The sequence below is a fragment of the Pseudopodoces humilis genome, chromosome 7 (assembly GCF_049639895.1).
Source record: "Pseudopodoces humilis isolate 2021_Gansu_Grassland_sample_001 chromosome 7, ASM4963989v1, whole genome shotgun sequence".
NCBI classification, from domain to species: domain Eukaryota; kingdom Metazoa; phylum Chordata; class Aves; order Passeriformes; family Paridae; genus Pseudopodoces; species Pseudopodoces humilis.
In genome coordinates this window covers 38,885,258-38,909,632 of record NC_142206.1, presented here as the reverse complement: position 1 = coordinate 38,909,632, position 24,375 = coordinate 38,885,258, and the positions used below count along the sequence as shown (strand labels likewise).

The 24,375-nt window shown below is 36.0% G+C and overlaps 1 protein-coding gene across 2 annotated transcripts in view; it reads left to right on the top strand.

The window, feature by feature from the left end:
- Positions 1-24,375, top strand: part of SLC25A21 (solute carrier family 25 member 21) — a 236,920-nt gene that overhangs the window by 3,336 nt on the left and 209,209 nt on the right. Inside the window, exon 1 of one of the 2 annotated variants that reach the window (XM_088057514.1) lies at positions 22,514-22,566. The exons of the other annotated variant lie outside the window; for it this stretch is intronic. The gene's annotated coding sequence lies outside the window, so the exon portion shown is untranslated. Of the gene's footprint in view, positions 1-22,513; positions 22,567-24,375 lie in introns of those variants that run through there. 2 annotated transcript variants of the gene reach the window in all.

Sequence of the window (24,375 nt, the reverse complement as noted above, 5' to 3'; positions counted from 1 at the left end):
AAATACTTGGTTTTGTTTGCTTGCTTGGGTGTATGACAATAGTGAGGAAAAGGACTTCAATTGAAATGTAATTGGGACACTTCATTAGCAAATTCAGGCCTTCTAGTACAGGGAACTGCAGGCAAACTCCTTTTCTCTAGTAGTTAATTAGTAAGCTAAGGCATGTGTGGAATTTATAGCAAAGAAATTAAACAGAAAATCAACTCTAAACTGCAAGTATCACTGTGGAAAGATCAACTTGGGAGCCTCTGATTTCCTTAGTTTTATAGTAATTTTTCAAAAGGTTATTTGAGAAGCTCAGTCAATGCAGGGTTCAAGTCACAGGAAGAATTGTTTCTCTAAAGCACAAAGATCAAAAAAATCCTTGTTTTGCCTGCCTGTATGGAAAAGGCACAAATTAAAACAATAGTGTTGCATACAAAGTAAATGGATGTTTCTTTTTTCAGAGAGAGGAGCTGAATAGTGCAAAGTATGTTATGTGATACCCAGATTAATTTGTCAAGACATCCTTGTAACAGAGTGTTGAATCAGTTTGAATGATGAAGTGCAAATGTCATAAACAATTGCACAGATACCCTTGGCACAGTGAGGGCAGGTGGCTGGATCTAGTTACTCTGAAGGTTTTAGGATGCTTCTACTTGATACAGGTGTGTTCTTGCTTTTTAATAACAAAAGACTGCAGATGGAAACAATTAGCTAAAACCACAGGTAACAAAAATAAAATTTAATTAATATTTACTTGTATGATCACCACTTTTTCTTTCATATATGTACAAATAACCTATAAACATTTTAAATTTTGAAGTTAAAATTTTGAAGCATTTATTTCATATATTAAGTGATAAATACAAAGATGACCTGTTTTTCAGATCTGTAATATTTAACCAATCTTTAAGAACTTTTCTGCTGAAAATTCAGTGCGTCTCTTTGCCTAATTTAATAAATGAACTTGAACTGCAAAATTAATTACTGTAAAATGAATATGGAAAAATCAGAACAAAATGAACTTTAAAATAAAATAATTACTTCATAGGGATAATCCAGATTGATCTTTTTTCCCCCTATTCTTCCTATTTTCGTGAAACAGCAGGGTTTCTCTTCTCTGTACTTCTCTGCTTCAAATTTTTAATATATTTTTAAATTTTTTTTTTAAAAAGAGTTACGTTTCCAGCTGCATTGAAATTTAATAAGATTTGGGAGTCTAATTCTCTTAAGCTCCTTTGAAAGTCCAAACCTTTTCTCTTGAGAGGTGTTTTATTTCAGGAGTAGACAAAGTTGATTAACCAGGATAGCAGCAACTTCTTTGAACCATATATACATAGTTCCTCTAAGCAGGAAAGCCACTTGTCAAACTAAGATTGTCAAATGCAAATATAGTATTAAAAGCAGTGTTTGGTCTTCCTGTTGTGAGAGGCATTAGGCAGACAAAAATCATTACAGGGTACACTAGCCAGCATACTCAGTGAAACACCGTAGGTTATTTGGTTCCTATGAATGGGAGAGGGAGCGTAATAGATGTACAGGAAGCACTTGAAACAGCAGGAAAATTGTCTAATTATCCCCCTCCCTTGTTTTTATTTTTATGACAGTTTTCTGGGAGTTAAAGTTAGGAGGAGTATTCCATGTTTTTCTTGGGTGTTTTTTTCTTCCTTTTAAGCCATGCAATGGGCATTTACATTACTAAAATAATCAGTTAATCGTCAGAGGTAATTTCAACTAGCTAAGTACTTAGCTACACCTTGTAACTTTCTTGACTTGAACCATAATGTTTTAAAGTGCTTAAACCTTCCTTTCTCCCTTTCTCTGAAGTCACTTAAGGCTGAAATATCTGAGGCCTTAACACAGTATATGCTTGGTGTCTTTCACTGCCTTGATTTAGTATTTCAGATGTTAGCAAAGTCTTTAAATAAAAAAGCTAAGGATGGGAAGCAGTCAAAAAGTAATCATTTCAAGGAAATGTTCTACAAGTTGAAATGCTTCAAAGGAATGCACTAGAAGCAACCAATGAAGCCAAATTTCTCTGCTAGTCTGGGAAACTAATAGCATGCTAACCTGGTGCTGGACTTGGAGGTTTGGACAAGAATTGCTTGGTTGGCAATATGGTGAGGAGAACTTTGGGTAAGAGAAGGCCCAAATAAGGTTAAATGTGTGTAAGCTGAGATATCAAGTTCCTGGACCTCCTCCAGTTTGCTTCTAGAAATTGGGAGGACATAGGAACAGTTGGGAAGTTAAAACTTGGAAAGATTTCTATCTGTTTTTGCTCACACAACCATGCACATTATGAGACCTGCTGAAAAGAAAATGTTTGTTTTCAGGGTTTCTTTCATTCAGAAATGTTTCTTTGCAAGCTCTATGTGCTCCCTATTGCTTTCATCACTATACAGTTCAAAGAGGGAGAACAGTATTCTTTATTCTTTATACCCTTTAAAATTCGAGCCTGCTTTGCTCTCCTCCTAATCCTATCTCGCAGCAGAAAATAGTAAATAATTCTGGTAGGTACATGGGCATTTGGCCAACATTAGACCCTCTGCACTGTTCTAACACTTCAGTGCCCTCTGAGTAAAGAATTTCTTCATAACATTTAATCAAAAACTTCCCTCTTTCAGTTTAAAGCCATTGCCCCTTGTTTTGTCACTGTCTGTCCATATAAAAAGTTCCTGTCCCTCCTTTTTTTAAGTCCCTTAATGGTACTGGCAGGCCATAGCAAGGTCTCCCTGGAGCCTTGTCTTCTTCATGCTGAACAACTCTCTCAATCTGTCTTTGTAGGAGCGAGATTTCACTCACTGTCATCTTTGTGGCCTCCTCTGGGTCTGCTCTACAGATCCATGTCATTCTTGTGCTGAGGACTCCAGATCTGGATGCAGCATTGCAGGTGAGGTCTCACAAGAGCAGAGGTGCAGAATCAACTCCCTTGGCCTGCCCCCACTGCTCTTGATGCAGCCCTGGATAAGGTCATCCTTCTGGATTTGCGAGTGTACATCGCAAATTTATGTCCAGCTTTTCATCCACGAGAATTACCAAGTCCTTCTCTGCAAGGCTGCTCTCAATGACTTCTTGTCTCAACATCTGCTCACATCTCTCCTTGCCTGACCCAGGTGCAGCACCTTGAACTTGGATTTCTTGAACTTCAGGAGGTACTTGTAGGCCCCTGTATCAAATTTGTCCAGGATCCTGAATGGAATAATGTCCTTCTGTTTTGTCAACTGCACCACTGAGCTTCATGTAATCTGCATATGTGCTGAGGTCTCACTGTCTATGTCAGTGATGAAGACACCGAAGAGCAGTGGACCCAAGACAGAGCCCTGAGGGATGCCACACATCACTGGCCTCCCCTCAGACACAGAACCATTGACCTCAACTCTGTCTCTGTCCAGAGAGTGTTTAGGATGAAATGATCTTGTTTGATTGAGTTATTGAAGTGTATTAGCTACACACAAACAGCCATTTGGAGCTCTTAAATGTGTTTCAAGCTGTGTTTGGGAATTTATTTTTTAATGTAATAGCTTTTATATGGGGGTTAAGATATAAAGTAAATTTTGCATGTTTATGTAACAGCGACAGAAAAAAAGTAAGAACTTTCATAATTTCTAAAGTGGTATGACACCTGTAGTATGCTTAGTACTTTCTGTAGAAACTGGGACCCTGAAAAGAACAATTTTTAGTCTGTGGATCCAGATACAGTTCATACCAAATGTCTTGTTGTACCTGGGGATAAAATTTCAGACTTGCTCTGCTACTCACTTGGTTTGAGTCCTGCAGCAAAATCATAATTCCAAGTGTGTCTTTGTTCAAGTAGAATGCACTGGATAAAATGAGAAGTTGACTGAGCTTTATTTAAACTGGCATGTTAGCCTATGGGGACAAAACATTTTGTGCACAGAATCCTCTATGGGTGTAACAAGGCACTTATCCTTCAGATTTTGTGTATATGGTAAGCCTGAGGGTTTTCAGAAAAGTTATCAATTTTCTATTGCTTTTAGAGTAACAAGTTTTTTTTCTCGAAAAACCTCACCCCTTATTTCCCACCCCCCACAAAACCCCAAACCTGTCAAAACGACCAACTTCACACCCAGAAAACGCTGTAGTGATTTGCACTCATTCGATCTACTGCCCACAAGATGGCAGTGCAATGCTACCATAAGATGTTAATGTTTTTGGGTTTTTTTTTTTTTTTCCTACGTGTAGCAGAGCGATAAAAATGTATCTTGAAGCTCTTGCAGATAAGAAGATAAACGTGTAATTTTGAATGATAATATTCAAAATAAAAGCTTAAAAGTGTCAAATAAATTATGATCAATAAATGCTGATTTCATATGTGTACTGCACAACCAATGGCACTGAATATGACTGTCATTGAATTAACCACAAAATTATAAGTGGTGATGTATCACTGGTAAAGGTCAACAGATGGTTGTAATACTATCATACTATATGTAAATAAAAAAATTGGGATATGTTCGTGTCCCAGTATAATAAATATGCAAATAGCTACTGACTTCCACAGTGAGAAATTTGAGTCTTGCTTATTTTAATTTTGGCCTAGATTTTATGCAGTATTGCACAAATGTCATCAAGCTTTCAATGCCAATCTATAACCAAAGTAAAGACTTCAGTGTTACATACACACTATTGTAAGCCTCTGTTAACTTCCTTCAAGTATTTGCAGGCATGAGACCTACAGCAAAGCATAAAAGCTTAAACATACATACTTCTTCAAAATAAGCTATAAAATTTTGTTGCCAGAGTTTAAAGTTAAATAGTATTGTGGAATAGTATATGTTATACATGTAAAATCATATAGGTAGTCAAAATAATTAATACTGGAACATGCCTGTTGTAAAATTTGTAGGCAAAAAATGCTTTGTCTGCAGAGGCAATTCTGAAGCTCTTACAGCTTCTGTGAGCCAAGATTATATTGGCATAAAGAACAATTTTTCATTACTGTTTATTGTTTCATCAGTTGTGCTTAGAGACGGATATACATATTCAAATCCATGTTAAATTGTTGTAACACCAAAGTTTATTATGCAGTAAGAATAAAATTCTAACGTATAGCAACAAAGCATGACTTGATAGCAGTAGGTGTGTTTTCTGTGGCAGTGTTCTAGAAGAGAAAATGAAAATTGGTTCTGGTTATTTCTGTGCATAAAATCTGGCACTTTTGCCTGATAAGTGATGCTATCACAAGTTTTCATTTAACTGTAGCTTAGTTTCTGTGGCATTACCTTGGATGTCCTTATGCATGTAAACATTCTTTCTTTATGCTTGCTGCTTTTCCATTTCAAGCTATCAGGGTGGGAGACACTCAAAATCATACCCTCGAGACTGGAGGAACTAGTCTATTACAAGATTGAAATTCTCTCTAAAAAACTATTATATTGACCTTTCCAGACTGGTTTAAGTATTATGGTTAGGGTTGGTATGAATGAAAAGAGCTAAAAGGGCTAAAGACAAGGGGAAAAAAAAACCCTTTTCAGATAGTGATGTGACTCCTAGAACTTCGAAGTTTTGAAAAGCAGTATTGCAATGAATGGATAATAGTGATGCCTCTAAGTGTTTTCAAGTATCTCAGTCTTGATTATAAAGGCCTTAAATGGACTTTTCTTCAACGGGACTTGAAAACATGCAATTAATTTTTTTTTCCTGTTGGAGTAGATGAATTGATATTAGCTGACTGTGGGAACCAACACTGGTCCAGTTGTTGGGTAAAGTAAATCAATATTGGTTTTTATAATATGAAATTCTCTGATGTCTAATTAATTATTTGTGCAATAAAGTGTTAAATATCAGCCATCTGAAGATAGTATTTTCTCTACAGAAAATCTGTACTACAGGTCAACTGTTTTGGGTGTATTGAAAGTAGTTACAGGACAAGTGCCTGCCATTTTTTCTGCAGCTTGTCTTGTCCTGGGGAATCATTACAATTAAATATCATTGCACCAACATCTGAAACAGGTAATTAATGTTTCAGTTGTCTACAGTGGTGGTTTTCTGATGATTAAGTAACTGTGAAGTCTGAATGTTGTTGAGAAGTCCCACCCATACAGTGGGAAAGGAAACGCAGGAGTAATTGGCATTTAGATCTGCTTTTCAGTCACTGAACTACACCGTTAACAGCTGCTTTTGTTTTCCCTCTGGATCATTTTCAATCCATCAATTTTTGTCAGGAAACACAGTTTATGGGTCATCTTTTAGTCTTTAGTCAATGAATCATTTCCCAGTTCAGTGTGTTATCCTAATTTCCTGGACTTTTTACTGTTTTTATTATACTGAAGTATGCAGATGTGTGGCTGGTGCCCCCAAACAGCAACACTCCCAAAAGCAAATGAAAGTCTTAGTAGACTTTTCAGTTTTTGAAAATTCTTTGCAGTATTTATTTCACTTCCTCTTAGAGCAAATTCTGCAATTCTGAGTGGCTTTGCAACAGAGTTAAGGTTTACTTATTTTTCTATTACTAACACTTATTTCTTAGTATTTAGTTAGAGGGTTGATTTTCAAAATTAATATATATTTTGAATGTGTAGTAAATATCACTAAACTTTGTTTTGTCCACTGGCTCCAGATAACATACAGAACTCAGTAAGATAGGAAGGGCAAGGGTGAAAAAAAGGTTTCTGTCATAATCAGAGGCACAGAAATAAAAATTAACTCTTGATTATGGATTCTATGATATTTGATGTCTCTTCCAGCTTGTGAAGCTATGTGATTAATTTCTGAATTTGAAAGTTTGATTATAACTTCATTTTAAAACCAAATCTTACTCTCAGTATTTTGGTATTAAAGCTTGAAATTATGAACTGTAGATGTTTTAAGAACAAAACAATAAAGGCGGTGCTCCTGATCTTTAGATGAATTTTGGATCTGAGCCATGAAGTTATGAATTCTTGAGATTTGTGATAGTACGGTGGGGATTTTTAGGTTGGTTACATGTATGTTCAAAACAGGCAGTTTTGAAATGCTGCCTAGAATGTGGTGATGTACACATGTGCGTAACATAACACCATGGCAAGAAGTAGAAAACAAAGTGTCAGGGTGCTCATCGGTTTTTAGAATAATTTATTTTTCCAAGACATTTCCTTAATATTGATGCTGACCAGTGGCAGCACAATCTTGTATGTGCACCTTAATTTTCAGAACTGCATAATAGTGTGAAAAGCAAGAGTGCTTGCTTTGGTCATGCTGCACATTCAAAACATCGTGTCCGGTGCCCATTTTAGATGCTTCTGTCATCATGTTCTTGGTAGCCTCTGTTGTCTCTGGGTTTCTATACTAGTTCATCCTGGGATCAGTTCATCATCAAAAAGAGGAGTTATGTAGAGGAATGGGCAATATTCTGAGAGTAAAAAGACTCCTGGAAGAATATGAGAGCTTTGAGAGTCTTCACAGTTCTGCTTTTCATTCATCTCCAAGTCTCTGGTTATTGCAGAGCCAAAGCATTGGCACTTTTAAGAAAGTACTGTATTTGCAGATAAGTGCTTAATTCTCCTCTCCTAAATGGGATTACGATTCTGAAGGGTGCTGTTGTATTAAGCAGGGGGAACATGGCTGCCACTTATTTATTATACCTCTTAGTAAAAATTTTACAAGGCAAAACTGTAATGCTGACTGGGTAATGAGACAGTCTTTGCTTAAAACAGTCTTTATTGTGTTTTTTTTCTAAGCAGTGAAGAAAATAAGTATCAATGTGCTACATGCTTTGACTGGCATATTCTTCCTTATTGTGAAATAAGATGATGGCCATCCTAGATGACAAAAAGAAAGCAAATCAATATTTTCTGTTGATTTTTAGCAAATTTTTCTCCTTTCTGCAAAATTTCACTTTTTAATATGGTAAGAAATAAAGCTTATTGATTAGGCATGTAGGCTTTCTGCAGATATAAATCCATGAATGTTAATAGAGACTAGAGTAAATGGAAAGAAATGTCTTATTTAGGGTATGAAACTCTTCTAAGTTAATGTCCATAAAGTTTAAATTAGTTCAGACTTTTCTTATTAGAATAAATGTTTCCTTTTAAAAAGCATGATAATCATAATCAAGACTAAATTTGTTCTGTTATTTATTTTCAAAATGATTGTACATGTTTAGCAGACTTTTGATTTAAATCCCTAGGGATATATTCGAGACAGATGTTTAGATGACCTAATGTTTAAAGTAGAGTTATATTTGGACACTCGATTAAATTTTCCTTAAAATCTTTCCATATATGTTAGATTGTGGAGCAGCGCAGAAAGTATTGAAAGATTTATGTTGAAAAGGTACGGCTTTATTTTTAAAGTAAGTTATTCGAGTTCAGTAGATTTTATTTCAGGCAACTGTCAAAAGCAGAAAATGTTTGATTATAAAACAGCATGTTTACAAATGAAAATATTGTGTCTTGTTGCAGAGCTAAAAGGGAAACAGATTTCTTTAAAAGCTCATTGATTTCAAAACCAAATTTACCAGGCCATTTATAGCTGCCCCGAAACTTGGTAAAGATTGTGGTAGACCTTGAAATGTAGCATCAGTTGAAGACTGCATAATAGGGCATAACAGTTGTAAATGTTTTTCCAACTTTCTGGTTTTGAACAAGTGAAAGCTTCTCAAGATGCACCTAATCTACCTAAAGTGTGGATGGCTATAAGGATGACTATATGTGATAGTAAACAACATTTTGAAAAGACTCAAAATTTCATCATCATAATTATCAATATTGACCTGTTGAAAAGGTATTGATTTACAGATGAAAACAATTATTATCTTCAGTCTTTTGAAGTTTATATATACTGGCTTTTATTGTCTTTAGTTAAATAATCAAGTTACTGAGTTGCTGAACTTCTGCAATTTTTAATTGTAACTGAAATATTGTACTAAGAGATGCATTCTTGTCACTGGCAGGATACTTTGTGGGCTGATGGAAGTGTTGCACAAAAACACTATTCAAATACTTAGCACTTAGCCTCCAGAATAACCTCTAGCCAGATCTAGAGAACGTTTCTGTGGGACAGCATTTTTTATTATTTTCTGTCATTTGTGATTAGGAAGGCTGATGTGGGAAAAGCTGAGAAGTATTTTATGCAGAGTGAACCTTGTGGAAGTTTAGGCAGCACATGCAGCATTTTTCTGTAATCTCATTGAGGTCTGCTGGGTTAGAACTGGACTAGCCCTCTTCTGGGAAAAACTGAAATTGCAGTGTCTGGAGCCTTTCATGTAGGAGTGGATGTTGGATCAACAGTGGCATAAAAATCATGTTTCACAAAGAGAATGAAAGGAGATCTAATTTTATTCCTGAAAAATGAGCTTTTATTGTTGTTTTTTTTTTGCTATTAGATGAATGTACATTAATGATGGGTAGTAACTGTTTTGTACAGCATGGATCTAATCAAAACCCAATGAATGAATGTGTAGTACCTATGTCATGCTATTTACTGTAAGCAGAAATTATTTTTCTTTTCTCCCTGAATTAAGATTTGGGATATAGATTATAACTCTGGAAAAGAAATGGAAAAGTATCTTCTTAAGACTCCCAAGAAGCAAAGAGTGGTCATAAAATTGGAAGAGATAGCCCTTAAACATCTTCTGCAAATGTCACTTGTCAGTTGTTGGTGTGAAGATAAGGAGAGTATAGAATGAAATTCTAAAAATTTTGCAGATAAAGCAGTTTTACAGTGTTGTGGTTAGATTTGTCTACACACAGCCGAAGTTCAGAAATGTTCTTTAAATGCATTGAAATAATATTGATCAGTTGATGCATAAGACTGTTAATTGTACTTGTCACTTGCTTAGTCTTGCAGACCTAGAGTGAACACTTGGAACTGGGCTGAAGTAACTTGGGCAGCAACTTTTATGCTTGTGTAGTATAATCTTACCTTTTGTTACATGATGGTTTTTCCCTTCTTTAATGAATATGTTTTTCAGTGAATGGAAAAATTAATGGTTTTCTGTTTAAATACTCATTATCTTCTCATGTAAAATATTATCACTTACAAATACAAAATTTGGCTATTTTTTTCCTTGATTATGCATGGATTACCTTATGCTACTTCAGTATTTTCTCTGAAGACTTCAGTTGGTGTGCTGAGATTTGTAGAAGTGATTAGTTCTCTCTGGTGCCTCAAGACTGACACCGGCAAGAAGAGTAGACAGTTTTATTGTGATGCTATGAACTTTTAATGCAACTTGTAGAGAAACAGGGAAAAAACCCTGGGAGCAAGGAGGACAAGATGGTTTTAACTTTCTTAATGTGCTCATTTTATTACTATTTTTCATTTTCTCCTTTCCTGCAGTCCTTTGGAGAAGTAGCAAGGACCCTAAAGACTAAATGCTTCTCTGTTACTCAGACTTAGTTGTTTGCATTCTGTGTGCTGAAGAAGGATAACATCCGTGAGAGAAAACCGCTGCTGTCAAGTAGAGATGGTATCACAATCATTACCAGCTCAGTCCTAAACTGGGCTTTTTCTGTTCATTCTAAATCTTGTTTACATCTAAATCTTTGTTTCCTATATTTTAATTAATCTATAATTGCGCCTAGAACCTTAATTGCAAAACCTGTGAAGAACTGAAAAACTTAGAAAGAGACAATGTCCTCCAAATTCCTTTTCAACAATAGGGCTGAAACCTTATCTACTGCAACTGGAATTAGGGATAGCTTGCTTTGTCTTTGTTTTGACTACAAACTCTATTCTGGTTAAGAGATTAAATTCAGAGAGATAAATAAATCACAGCATTACATTTTGTATGATGATTGAACTGTTTGTAGAAATCGAACATACTTTATATGTTTGCTAATTGTTTTGTAAACATTTCAATATTCGAGTTTGTAGTATAAATAGTTTTGACTATGAGCAAGATTTGAACTGTTTGCATTCTGTATAAGCAAAACCTATGTTCACTATAACTAAAACCTATAACAAAACCTTTTGTTCACTGAACAATTCAGAACAGACCTAGGTGATTTGAGTCCAGGGAAAGAATTTGGATCTTCCTTGGCTTAGCCCAGGAAACCAAGGAACCAAGAAAATTCTCTTTTCCAAGAATTTTTTTTTTTATTTGGTGTTTTTTTAGTGTATTTTGTTAGTTTGTTTGAGTTTTTGGTGGTGGTGGGTTTTGTGGGGTCTGGTGTGGATTTTTATTTTTTTTTTCTTGTTTGTGTTTGGTTTTATTTTGTTCATTCTAGCTCTCTTCCTAGGTCTTTGAATCTTGAAATAATTTTTTGCATACTGGTACAGATCAAACATGAGACAGTGTAACTGTAGTTGAAGTGGCTCTGGTGGTCAGTTAATCTTCTGAAAAGTTAAATAATGGTTTTAACTGTCTTGCTTTCTGGACTCTAATACATTAACTTTTCATGTGTGTTTTCAGAGGAATTGTTACCCGTCGGTTCTAGGGGAACTGTAGATACCTGAACCATGAGATTAATCAGTATCCCAATTCCACTGAAATCAGTGGAAATTTTTTACTCCCTGAATCTATTCTGAGCTGTCCTAGATCTGTATCAGATATCCTGTGAAGTCCAGCATGTGAACACGCTCATTACTAACTCCAGTTGTCTACTCCCTGTATGTATAAAGGCATGGACTTGTTGCCAAATTTTTTCCCTAGCTGTGGGTTTAAACTCTCTGAAGTACCAAGTTGAAGTCAGGCAGCAACTTTCTAAGCAATGCAGTGCCTGGGCTGATATCCAGTTGGCTACCAAAGATCCCATCTCACCCAAGTTGTTTAATCTAACTCTATTAAAAATACTATTTTTTTAAAGTTACTTGTAAATCTGAGACAATCTGCTAGGTTATGTCTCTACGAAATCTTGCACAAGACTTGTACTGGTATCTCCACCTGCATTTGGACATTAGGATAAAATGTTGGAAAATTTCCTGTCATTTAAAAGAAATATCTCTGGAGGAAATGGCTTTTGGGATAATTAATTCTATTTCTGTTATAGTTTACATTCTCTGCTTATATCTGTGGGGGAAAAAAGTATTTCTGTAAGGCTGTAGAGGTCATAGCTGAAAAATCTAGCAAAATGAATTTGTACTTCTAAAGTGTGTAACCTGTTGTCAGATACTCCTGGATCAGATGTAATGTGTTTGGCAATAACTGCTATATGGTGCACAGAAGACCTTCATAAATCTCCTGGAAAACTCATAACTCCCAAGTCTTGTATACAACAATTTTGCATCCAACAAATTTAAACTTCTACAGGAAAGGAGGAGAGCTGTTCTGATGTACCACTGGCATCTTTCTCCATCACTCCTTTCATGACTGCAGTGTTCTCAATATATGTTTCCTGTTCTGTTCTATAACTTCTATTCTCAAACTTAAACAAAATTCTTCTTAGTGTTTCACTTTAATTACTCTGGGTTGTGTACGTAAAGTCACATTGACACCATTGTGTTTTGGACCAGGCTTCACTGGCCTTTTATGAAAGGATCTGGGGTATGTATCTGGAAGTAGTTTATTTCTAATTGGTGTGCAAATGGTAGTCTCCACTGACATAGATTCCACCTCTCCTGATTTTATTGTACAAAGTGAGCTAACATCTAAGCAGTATTCTGTCTGAGCGTATTTATACTTAACTAACAGTTTTGCTGGTTTGCTTTCACTTTCTAGTTCAGACTTTGAAACTGATGTAAGGGAATTGTCAATGGTTGCCTTAGAAGTTATTCTTTCAATAATATCTGTGACTTGTTCAATTTCTCATGTTTTCTATTGAGATTTGCATCCCCTATATATTGGTCATCTTCAGTTGGCTTTCAGTTGGAGGCTGAAGTCTATCTTCTGGGGCTGGATTGAGCACAATTTTCCTACCATTGTTTAGTGTCCAACACATGTTTGGGGTTTTTCACCCTTTTTTTTGAAGGATATAGGTTGTCAGTGGTCAGACAGTCCTAACATCCTTCCAGGTCTGTTTCCATTTAATGGAAGTGAAGTTTAATTTGCTTTACTTCTGTTCAGTAAATCTGGCTTTTTCTAGAACTGATGGCCATACTTTGTACATAGCATATCAGGTGATTGAGATATTTTTCTAAAACATGATCCGTGCCAAGCAGGATCTAAGTGGCAGGATGCACTGATCATACAATTGTGTGCTTTGTTTTCCTCTGTGTTCTTGCCAGAACCTTGATGGTATCGAACCTGATGATGGGGAAAATATTTGTCATCAGTGATCTCCTCCAAATTATCTCCTTGTGTATGTAGTTAAAATATACCTTTTTTTCACATCTACAAACTAGGTAAATTGTTGAAGGCCCTGAGCTTTTTCTATGCCTTTTGTAGCTAGTAAATATATTAATTCAGTTCCTTCTGCTCATTCTAATGTCTGAAGCGATGAACTCCCAAGCTTTTTGACTGTCTCTTGAAGAAAGTTCCCTATTTACTAAACATGAACTTTCTGTACGTTGAACTTGTTTTCTGGAAATTTCCTGTCCAAACCATTCCTTGGCTGGATTAGTCTTGTGTGCTATCTGATTGTATACCAGCTCTTTGCAAAACTAAAACACCAAATAGGGTGCTTGTCAGTCTGATATTTTGAAGATTTTCCATTTATTGTTTGCTTCTACAATTAACTTGTGTTATTGGTGGGGATAAAATTCATGAACCCTGTTCCCTTCCTTAGCCAAAAGCTACCTGCAAGAATGCTTTTCTCATCTTACTTACAGCTGTCATCTCAGTAGCTTTTGTGTCACTATCTGGTGCCCAAACTCTGGGTGCACTTAAGTTGACAGTATATTCTTCTGTTGCAATGTTCCTCATTGACCTATGCAGAGGTGGTGCTATTTATCTATGCCTGTTCTTATTGTGTTAGCAAACTCTTTGAAATGAAGCTGACCTTTTAGGGAACTGATCCAAGGAGCTTAAGTGACAGAAACTTAATTGCTTTTGATAGGATAGTGTTCTGTCAGTTTATTTGCCCGAACTGCGGGAGCTGGCAGGGATTCCCAGTCGGTGGCGGAAGGGTAGGTAATGGTTCTGGTAGCAGCAGGCTCGTGTGATTGCTTACCTGTTTGATCAGGCTGCAGTGGGTGCCAGGAACACTTTGGCTTCTGAACTTCACCCAAAGCTTAACACACATCAGCAATTTAATTTGCTTACTCTATTGTGGTGGCTAATGAAGCTGTTTGTCACCTTCCACATTTTCCCTTGTAGGGCCTGCTTCTCAGGTAACCTGAAACTTCAACAAATACCATTAAAGGAAGATGCGTATTCAAATAATCCACAGCAGGAAAAAGGACTTTACTCATCTTTCTGTGAGGATTAAGAGGGAAGGAAGGCTTCACTCTTTTTTTTTTTTTTTTTTAATGTTTCTGTTTGGTTTTTCTTTTCTTTTTTCTTTTGGTTTTGTTTGTTTTTGGCTTTAGTTTTTTGGGTTTTTTTTATTTTATTTTGTAAGAAACCTTAATAAACTCTTTTTATAATACTGGTTTGCCACTGAATGTATGCTAAACTGAGTTAGGGTCTGGGGAATGTATTTCAGCCTTCATACTGTACTTTGCTCTGAGTATAATCCACTTTAATGTATATGAAATGAAGAACCCCAGCAAGTTGAGTCAGTTGTCATCTGCTTCCCAGCATGAAGTCCATCAGTAGAAAAGCCACCACATCTAGAACACTGACATATAAAACATGGCATAAGACACTTTCAGATACATCTCTTCTCTGATGCCAGTTGCTTGATGTCATGGACTGAGGCTGGGCAGGCTGAGAGCTTGCTTACTCTGCCTCCTTTAGTCTTTGGGACTGTTGAGTTTGATGGTTTTCTGGTATCCTACATTGGTTGATTAAAATTAATTTTTCAGCCTGACAGTAGTTCTCTTAATTTGCTCACAAAAGTTTTAGAATCCTTTACATGTGTTCTTGTTTGCTATATTTTATAATCTTTTCACTAGATGTGTGTGATGCTTGTACTTCAGCATTTAAGGTGGAGATGGCAGTGTTGTGCTTCTCTGCTATCTTTTTCAGAGACAAAAGCAAATTTCTTACTGGGATGCTTAGGCTATTCTGTTTTTGCTGAGATCATGTGTTCAAACAGAAGCCTAACCATGCAGGGGTTGTGCAATGTACGGTCTTTTCAATAGGAAGATAATTATGTTTTATGATAAAAAATACTGAAATTAAGAAGCTACTGGAAGTAGTTAAAGATGAACTTTGTAACTTTGTAACTGTTGCAAGAAGATATGGTATTAGTTGAAAAGTTATCTTATATAGCACTTGGTTAAAAAAATATCTAAATTAAAAATAACTTTTTCACATAGAATATTGCCTGTGTTAGCTCTAGATTAAAATGGAAGAAAATTGGCTTTTGAGCCATTCATAGTCTGTAGTTCACAGGCTTTCATAGTAATTATGAAAATATTATAAACACTCATAGAAACTATTACTTTCAAACATTGTCACTAACGTTATGGGTGTCACAGAGCACAAATTTTCTGGCTTCAAAAAGCCCCAGTTCTGTGTTTGAAAGACCTACAGTGTAAATGTGTTCTTGGTGGAGCCAGAACAGTGCCTCTGAACACCTGGACCTTTAGCCTTGAGTTTGGAAAGCAGCCAGATGCTGGCCATGGTGGTCCTGCACCTGTAGACACAGTGCCTGCTCAATTCTATCACCTTGCACAGCATCTGCTTGCATGCTGCAGTTTGAAATCTGACTGCCACTGACTACTTGTGGCTTGGCCTTTTGGTTTTGTATTATAATGTTAGCTATATAAGCAAATGCTTCTTAAATCTTTTGCTAACAGAACCTTGCAGATGACATACCTGTGTTATTCTGACATGCTTTTAATCCTGTAGTTTTCCTCCTTAAGTTTTCTTTCCCTCTCCAGTAATACTTTTACACTTGGATGGTTTCCCTCTACACTTCTATTCTTAACTCTGAACAAGAATGTGCATCTCTTAATAATACATCCTAGTGGCTCACAGTGTTATTAGTAGAATTCAGTAGCAAATGAGTAAATTTGAGCACCTATTAAATCCTGAATAGATACAAATGTGTTACTTCCAGAACTTACATATTTTATCCTACAAGTCAAATCTTTGATACTTAAGGTGTTTGAGTAGCTGTCACAAAAATATGTGAAACAGGGTTGGAAGAGTGGCCAAGTATGACACATTTGTGTTCTGTGTATACTATCATCTCCTTTTTTCTCTAATGGCTGAGATTGTATTTACAACTGCAGAGCTATCTCCATTTGTTCCCTAAATGAATATTTAAAAGGGGACATTCACATTTTGTAGTCCTGATTCTCTGTTGCCTGTTGAAATCCTATTTCACTAACTCATTTTCCTTTCCTCTAAAGCAGGGATTTCCTGAAAACTTGCTCCAGGCCGGTACTACAATATAAATATTATAGGATATAGTATGATGGTACTACTTGTGTGTGTTTGAAGTTAAAGAATCATAGAAAGGTTTGGGTTGGAAGGGACCTTAAGGACCAGCAATTCCAGTGCCCCTGCCATGGGCAGGGTCACCTTCCGCTAGACTGGGTTGCTGAGACCCCCCCATTTAAAAGGGCCTTGAATGTTTCCAGTGATGGGACAGCCACAACTTCTCTGGACAGCCTGTTCCAATGCCTCACCACTCTCACAGTAGGGCATTTTTCCCTAATATCTAACACAAATGTTCTCTCTTACTTTGACACTAGCTGTATCAATGGTGATTTTTAGTTATCAAGATTATTATTCTTTATTCATTTAAGCTTTAACCAAGGATTAAATTGTTTCATGGGGTAATTATCACCATTTTGTTCCTAAAATGCAAGTACTCTGCTACTAGGAAAGCATTACCTCATTGGACCTTGTTTGAAAATTCTGATACATAGCGGGTTCTTTTTCTGGGGTGTCTAAAGTAGCAATTGATGTGCACTGATTACAATGTTTGTTTTGTTTGTTTGTGTTTTTAAAGTATTAATCAACCTCTTAAAACATTTATATAAGTAATTAAAAGTAATTCCCCATCAAAGGTAATGATTGGAACCATGCTTCATATAAAACAAAGACATCAAGAATCAATCGGGAAATCTCCAACTCTGTATCATTCTTCTCTGTAGCTACATTTCTGCTGCACATAAAATCATCAAGACTAAGAGCAACAGCAAGAATGCTTTTGAAAGATACAGTATCTTGTGGGTATGAACTGTTCTTCTGGGGTGACAACTGTGTGTTTCATTGTGTGCTAATGATGATGTTAATAAATGCCAACAATTTTGATGATCATCAAAGCATGCAAAAGAGGGAGAAGGAGATTCATGTTATGAACTTATGACAATATTTTCTGAAGTTTCAATGTGTCTGTGATGGCCTGGTAAGACTGCAGCAGGTTACAAGTGAGTATCTGAAGATGTCTCTGTTTTTAACAGTTCATATTTGGGTTTTGGAATGACTTTATTTTGTTTTTAAGGAGGGGTTGTCGGTGTCCAGAAATCTGAAGTGCTGCATTTCGAACATGACTGCAAAAAATGTGGGTTATGTTAATCCCTAATTTAAGGATTATTTTAGCTTAAATATGAAATATTTAAAACTATTTATTTAAAATAATATTTGATTATTCATTTCCTTGCTAAGCCTTCTCCCATACTATGTCCTTTAGTAGTATCTTGTTTAGAAGGGAAAAGAGGAAGATGTGAATAATGTGTCCACCCAGTGTACTTTGTCTATGTCTATTTACTAGTGATATGAGCTGATTATTTAGTGGCTATACTGATGATATGGTGCAACCTGACCACAATGTGTTTGGTTTCTTTAACAGAAGGGTCCAAGTTTTTAATGTTGGAGGCAGAAAAATTGCCATCTTGCAGCTAATGGGGTTTTCTCATGATACTGTATCATTCTTTTTCCACAGGCAAAAGTATGTATAGACAACTCTTGCAAATTTCTGTAAGCAGAGATGAAATGTTTCCATGTAATACAAGTACTAAATATTAGGAGATCAAGGGAAGGTGAGGATTACTCAACAAAATGTGGATATGTGTAACCTTGATTGTTTAAAGTTCTGTTCTTTTAAAATACAGTGCCTGTTTAGATCACTAATGCATTTTAATTGTTTCCATCTTTCAAAATATGTCTAGCAAGTTCAGTTTCTAGTTGTTGTTATACAAATAAACTGGTATTAGAGGCATTGCTTTCTTCCTTTCAAACATGCTTTCAAATTAGTGCTTAATGTGGTTTGAAGATTTTGCCAACATACTCTTCCAGATCCTTCTCTTATAAGAGGGTGGTTGATTATATCTATCTTTCTTCTTTGGTTTACAAATGCCAATATATTCCAAAGAATTCAAACCCTGGGACCATTTGTCATCACACTTTGATTGTAGTTCACTTCATTATTGTATGTAGGAGGAAAAGCAAACAATTAGATGCCTGAACGGTGGAGGGGGGGGAGGTTGGAGTGTCAGGACATGCTAAACATTCTTATTGCATTGCATACTTCAACCTCCTATTGTTTTCTCATTGCTTTTAACACTTACCTGCCTGAATGTGATAGTTGTAAATACATTTAAAACCAAATCAGAACTGTTTGACTGAAACACTAAATACAAACGGTCTTGAAACAAGTGGAGTCTAAGGGCTACAGGCGTTTAGGGTTTAAATCCTACCTAACCCTGTGTGGGTTGCACAAATAAAGCAGAGAATTTGGTGTAAATGCAATAGAATGCAGCTTTTCTTAGCATGTTCTTTATAGATTTAGTCTCAAAGCAGCAGTTTCAGACCTTGAAAGTGTCATAGGTGATCTGGTGAGTAAAGTGATATTGAGACCAGGATAAATGCCTGTTCCTCTGCTGATAGTGAAAAAAAGCTCAAAGAAAACAGTAACCTCAAACTGAGTCAAATATAGCATTTCAGTGGTACTTTCTTCCGTTCTCAGATGCATATCCTGAAACAAGTGACTTGCTGTAGTCACTAAAATAAGCTGTAAAGCAATATACGGTAAAGTGTATTGCATCTTTCCTTTTGATGGTCATTTTCAAAACTACACTTTGACTAAAATGTAAACCAAAAGAACTGTGAATTGGATCTCTGCCCACTAAATTAGCCAAGGTGACAATTCCAGAAGAAAATATGTTAAGTCGTGGTGAAGAGATGTACACACTCCACAGAAGAGCAGAACTGAAGACCCAGCTGTTCTCAGACACTTTGAGTGTTTTTAGGCTAATAATTACTTCCATTTCAGAGTTTAGGCTTCAAGAGTGTTGTTTTCCACTTAATCTGCCTCAGGTCTTCATATTATTAGAACCTTAAGTAGTGAAGACAGCTTACTGGAGGCTGTGCACTTGTCCATTTTTTCAAGACTGTTTTTTTCTGCCAGTGGTCTGTAATTTTGCATTCCAGTGACTTAATTGGACCATGTGGAAATAAAGGCTATCAGGGCTGTTGAGTGGCTTTTTTTAAGCTTTAAGTCCCCTGCTTATATGGCAGGATTTAAATGAGAGAGATGCCTGAGACAAAATAAGATACATTTACTTGGAATCTCTCTACTTCTTCATCCATCAATCAACCTAATCTGAAAACGCAAATTTCAGCACCTTCCTTTTGCTGATGCTTAATGCCAAAAGCACCTAAAGTTCCTAGGTAGCTATAGGATTCTTAACTAATAGTATTCAATTAACCAATTCTTAAACCAGTATTCACTATCTGAACTGCTGCAATTACCCTTTAAATGGACCACCATATACGTGCAAAGATCTGCTAATAGCCAATTTACAGGTTTGGAAGCAAAAAACTGTGGATTTACTCGGACTCTCCCTTTGGATACACAAAGGTGCAAGAGTCAATTGGTGCCAATATAGGATCAGGAATTTTAGGAACAGTCATTGAATCATTTGATAATCTGGTTTGATGCAGCATTTAGGTTTTCTTTTTAAGAAAAACCTGAGCCGCAGGTTTTCTTTTTAAAATGCAAAAACAAGGGATTTTTAGTCTGGAAGCTGGCCCAAGGACAAAAGCATGGCTTTTCCAAAATTTAGGGTGAAAAAAAAGGAGATACTTTTTCAAGTTATTTAGGTCCAACTAGGGAGCTCAAGTGCCCTGAGAATCAAAGTTCTCATAGCCTGGAAAGCATTTGCACAAGTTGACAGTTCTCTGTCCCTCACCCCTGGTTTTGGCAGGTCTGCAGTTCCTGACCCAAGAGCAGGAATGCTCTGGCAACTTTTAGGATTCTCCTGATGCTTCTTTTAACTACAGTGCTTCCATCTGTTATCTGAAGAGCTCATGCGACCTGAAAGGCATAGATTTTCAGCTCTGGACCACCTCATTAGGCTTAAGAGGGAAAAAACCTATTTTTTAAAAAAATTTGAATTTTTATTCTCAGTTATGTATTGGGGGCTGTACCAAACCAGATGTAAGAGATGATGGGAAAATACCTTGCATTATCTATTTTATGATCCCAATTACCCTTCTTGGAAAAGATATATACTAAGGAAACACAACAAACTTGTTCGTAACTGAATGAAACAAGCAATCTCTCTTACCTTACCTTTAGACTTATCATCCCAAGGCTTGGCATTTTTTTGTCTTTTTGTCTTTCCTATATGTATCTTTGAAGCTTTGTTTTTAAATCAGTAGCAGTTGTCCTTTCAGTTTTCCTTCCTAGGCCAGTTTGAAGTCTTGTTTTCTTTTACTTTTTCATTTTTTAAAGCTGTTAGAATGCAATTACTTTTTTATACATGCTTTGGAGATACAATTCTAGCATTTGTGGACTCTATGATTCGCAGTAGCTCAAATCAACAAAATTGCATATTGTTCACGCCATTTCTCACTTGAGAGTTTCATTGTGTAACTTTCTTGAAGTCACTTAACTGAGATTAAAATCATACTCAAAACTGTGATACAGCAATAGTTAGCTTCTGATCTAGTGACTCAAACATTTACTGTTTTTTATTTTGTTCAAATTTTTAGAGTAAAATTGGTAAATTATAGTACCTTTTAATATCTATTGTGGTAATCCTCATCAGGCCTGTTTTAGGCATTGTTTGGTACTGAATAATAATTGATTTTGGAGTAAAAATGATACTTATTTGTAGGAAGAAGAGCTGAAAATGAAACTTGGTGCTTGAAGAATTACTTTTGCTATCACTTTAAAGCAATGAGATCCACAAGCTGTGAAAGAAGGAAGTGGAGAAAAGCCTTCATCACCTGGGTCCTTTAACAGCTTGGAATGGAATGGAATGGAATGGAATGGAATAGAATAGAATAGAATAGAATAGAATAGAATAGAATAGAATAGAATAGAATAGAATAGAATAGAATAGAATAGAATAGAATAGAATGATCCTGTTTGACCAGAAAAATGATCTGTTACTTCACTTCTAGGTTTCTTCAGTTTCTAGGTACCACACAAAGTGAATTTCTACTCTTAACCATGCAGGCATAGGTGTGCACCAACACAATGAAACACCAGCTAAACAGGAATAGTAAATTATTAAAAGTATATTTCTTCAAAATATTTGACTATTGAGAAGATGTAGTGTGTGGGTGTGAGAAGATCATTGGATTCAACTCTATTTTTTCACTTCAGTACCATTGTGAGAAAGGTGAGATAAGGTGAACTTCTCCATTGGGGCCCTATAGGTTTTGGAGAGGAAAAAATGACTGCTGTGTTTGAGTGTGTCCCTGTGTTATCTGGCTCTGCTATGTCTTGGGTCAACAGCTGGAAAAAAGCTTTAAAAATCCATAGATGACAGCAGTGTTGGATAAAATGTTAAGAGCATCCTGTCCTTTTGTGACTAGATGTTCTTCTCATGTCAGAATTTATCTTATGTATTTTAGGAATTGCATGGTAATATATATGTGATTTTGTACATCTGGACAATGTGTTTAATACAGATAATGCTAAGCTTTTGTCCACATAGTGTGAAAATAGAATGCACACTGTGGTTCATAGGAATCAGACTTACTGGTACCAGGCTTTCAGAGCACAGAAAATGTTCTGTTGCAGCATAGCTTGAGGTTCTGCTTTGAGACACCATAGATAATTCTGCTGGTTTTGGTTGGCCTGGCTTTTCTACCTTTGCAACATCAAATCTTTGCAAATGGGCAGTGAAATCATAACTTGAAAACTTAGTATGTTGTGCTGTCTTGTTTGTTAACTTTTTTACCTTTGTGTCTGCAAATTTTTATTTATTGGTAGGAAAATCATACTGCATAGTAGTTTGTGCTCATAATAACGATGCCCTCATCTAATTCTAGGTAGTCAAATATTTTCTCATATGAAAGTAAATAACCACTCTTATATGCTTAAAATTCTTGTAATAAAATGTGTCAATTTTCTTTAAAATTAAAGAGAAGGATAAAGAAATCCTAATGTGTGTGCATTTTTTAAAGAATAAAAAGTATGCAATGCTGAATGGCTTTAACCAGTCCACAGCTGTGCTAAATAATCAGTCTAAAGACAGTATATCCTGGGGTGGTCTAACGTAAGGTAAATGTTAAGGATTTTATTTTTTTTTTTTTCTAATTTTCTCAAGTTTAAAGAATTTCTGCTCTGTGCATAAGTGAAAGGAAGAGGATGAATCCTGGTTTCTTCACAGAAACAGTCTACTGAAGTTGTCTGGACTATTTGACTACTTAAAACCATTATCTGGACTCATACCAGAGCATTACAGGTGATGTTCCAAGGAATACATAATATAATATATTTTGTTTGTGTAAGCAAGAGACTGCAGGACCTGGATACTTTACTGACCAAGGTTAATTTTGAGAAATGTAAATGAGAATCAGTTGCTGTGGGATTTTCAGTATCTAATAATTTACTTCATTTACAGTGCTCTTTATAGTTAGCTCATGCTCCACAGTGTTTATTAAAGCTAGCTTATATTTTTCCCATGAAGACTCTACACTGCTCAGAGAAAATATCTTTGAAAACACATGTTGTTACATAAGAGCCTGTTTGTGGGAACTTTGGGGAATTTGTGCTGACTTGCTTAATCATCCTCTGGAGAGCAACAACCCCTACTTCCTGTCTGCTTCTATTACTTGTTGCTGTGCCTTAAAAAGAGAGTGCAACCAGGAAGAAAACATTTCTAAACCAACAGAAAACACTTGAAAATATAAAAAAAAAAAAAAAACAGCTATGTGAGATCTGTTCAGTGTAAATAATAAACCAGCCCTTGAATGTTGCACATTTGATCAATGGTAAAAATATAGTGTGCAACTTTCTCTGGTTTTCAGCATAGCACAATGAAAGTCTGATGCCAGCTTGGAGGTAATTTGCACAGATGTGGATTAGTATTTATTTTATTTGTCTCTAAGGTAGTCATGCTCACATACATACAGCTTTTTAAAAATTAGAACAGATTTGTAGCTGTTGAGAGAACAGTTGAAACTGATATGAAATCAGTGTATTCATGCGTGCTAGATGCTCTTCAGGTGCATATATGAAAAATATCTTTTTTAATGGATGAACCAAGAGAAAAAATAGGCCAACTGAAATATGCCGCTCCATATTTAAGTAGCATACCCATATCCCATGTGTTCCTTCAATGATGTAGCAAAAAGAGCTGGCGGTTTATACCCTCTGAGACTGTCCTGTGCAAAAAAAACCCAAAACCAAAACAAAACAACCCCAAACCAACAAAACAAAACAAAAAAACCCACCTAAGAAAATCCTTTTTTATAGCTGAGGGAAAACTACTGGCTTTTGTAGGGACATTGTCCTTGCTGTGTCTGTAATGTACCTCCAGTTCCTGCTGTAATGCCAAAGAAGTGTTCAGTGTTGCTCTGTCCTTTTGAATCTAATTTCATGACCCTGTCTGTAGAGCAGAGTCATTCATGTTTTCTTGAAGTGGATTTTGCAAACAACCCGAGAAAGGTATAAGAACTAAGTACAATTCTACAATACTGTACTTCAGTGTTGTAAGTTAGGTGTCAGTTTTCATTAATATCCATTTTCTTTGGGTTGATATATTTGATGAGATTGAGGTACTTCTTTTGGTGGTTAGCTGAAGAATTAATAAGAATGATTCACCTTAAACCAGACTTTTAATATCCTGTTCCTAATGATGTTGCTGAAGCATCTTTCTTGACTTAGTCAGAATTTAGCCTTGTACTGAATCCTTAGTTCCCCCTGATTTGTGTGAGGTCACCTTTCAGATTTTTCTTTGGTACTTTTTGTCTTCTAGTGTGAAGAAGTGCAGGTTTCTTCCTATATCTGAAACTAGCTTTCAAGCAGTCTAATCTGCAAACATGGATTTAAGTATTGTTTTTGTGCTGTGTGACTTGTATCTCTTTACTTCAGACATCAAGTTTTTCTGTCTTGCTTAAAATCTTATTTTTTACTGTGAAGTATCAATTCATGTTCATGATGCCTGAAACAGGTTTTTAGTCCATCTGCTGTAAAACCTCTGTTCATTCTCTCTTGCTGAACATGAACTACATCACCACTTCTCTGGGTCAGTAAAGCCCGTAACTGTGAG